Genomic DNA, 1,658 nt, shown 5'->3' on the forward strand with positions numbered 1-1,658 from the left:
GCGCGGGAATTTTCCCGCCACAACTGCCTGGGTACACGAGTCATTCCCACGCCTCGCTGGTAGCCCGACAGAAAGTGTTTCGCTAAGTTTCTGCGAAATAACGGAACCTCTAGCCCAGCCGCTACTTCAGGCCCCTGCAGGCGTGTCTTTTGACAATGTCGGCGTCTGGAAAGCATTCACTCGACTCCCTCACACGCGTCGGCTTAACACTTTCAAGATCAGCAGAGCCCGCCTGTCACTGGACCACCCGGGTGACGAGAGACGCTGCGTGGAAGTCCGCGTGTGAAGGAATAGCGACTTTCCACCGGATGCAATTAGAGAGGAAAATCGTAAGTTAGAAATATGAGAGGGGGCTCATGCCTTCTCTCAAACTTACTGTTGGTGAGTAACCAATTGATACATAAGCTATTTTCGTGGATGATAAAGAAGGACGGTAGGTGTGCGGTTCGATTGTCGCTCAGGCACAGAAAATTTGTATCCTTATTTTAGATTCAAACACCTAGCACCTAGTAACATGAAACGATACATAACATTTGATTTCACTTAGTTAACAATCCGATTACGAGTTGGGTTCGTATCTCAGTCACAGAACATCACGTCATGCACTACATCTTTAAATACATGCACACGTGGTTCCTTCTGAATGGAGATATATCGGACATCTTTCGTGGTTAGCTAACAGAGACGAAAGGGTCTTGATAGAAGTCCCGGTTTATTACAAAAACTGTGGTCTTTTATTTTCAAGTTTAGATTTGGTTACTGATATTGGCGAAAATTTCGGTAATTCATGACTCTTCCAGCTAATCAGCAATATAGATTAGATTAGATTTGATTCGATTAGTATTTGTTCCATAGATCATAAATACGACATTTCGTAATGACGTGGAACGTGTCATTTTAATGAAAGATTTCTTTACATACCACGATGCAGTTTCTTTACAACAATTATTTACTCTCTCTCTCTCATTCTTTTTTATATTTATCTCTATCTCCCACTTTGTCTGTTACTCTGTCTGTATCTCTCTCTCTCTCACACACACACACACACAAACTCACACACACGCATACAAACATTGATTTTTATTTTTATTTGTTTGTTGTGCTCGACTATCGGACAGTCACGAAAACGTCCATGAATGAGTTTCTTAGTTTTGAGTACACTTACGAAAGAAATATAAAAAGAACTATGAGAGCTACTGATTTATGATGCTTAGTTTAAAGTCAATTCTGAGTATTATTAGTAACTACGCTCCAGTCCCTAAACCTAGTTACAGAAATGCAAATCAGACGCATTACGTATTCCAGGCCGTGCCAGCCGCGTCTTTGAGATGCCAACTATGGTCACTTCCCAGCCCTCTGTAGGAACACATCGGTTCGTCTTCTTCCTGCTGGTACTATAACTGAGATTTGGCAACAAGGCAAAGTATGTTTGGCAACTCTATGATCGACGAGTTACATCCTGGTGTGCACAGAATTAAGCCTCATAGTTCACTTGATTTTTCCTGTCAGTTCCATTGAATAATCTGAGTCATTTTCGCTTAAGGTGTAACCAAAGATTGTAAATTTACCGTTCTCAGCTCAGGAAAGTCGTTGCACGTGGAAATCGCAACTAATCTTGTCATTTAAATAGTGATTTACGAGTTCTAGTCAATATTGGC

This window comes from Schistocerca nitens, chromosome 8 (genome assembly GCF_023898315.1).
Source record: "Schistocerca nitens isolate TAMUIC-IGC-003100 chromosome 8, iqSchNite1.1, whole genome shotgun sequence".
Classification (NCBI taxonomy): Eukaryota; Metazoa; Arthropoda; class Insecta; order Orthoptera; family Acrididae; genus Schistocerca; species Schistocerca nitens.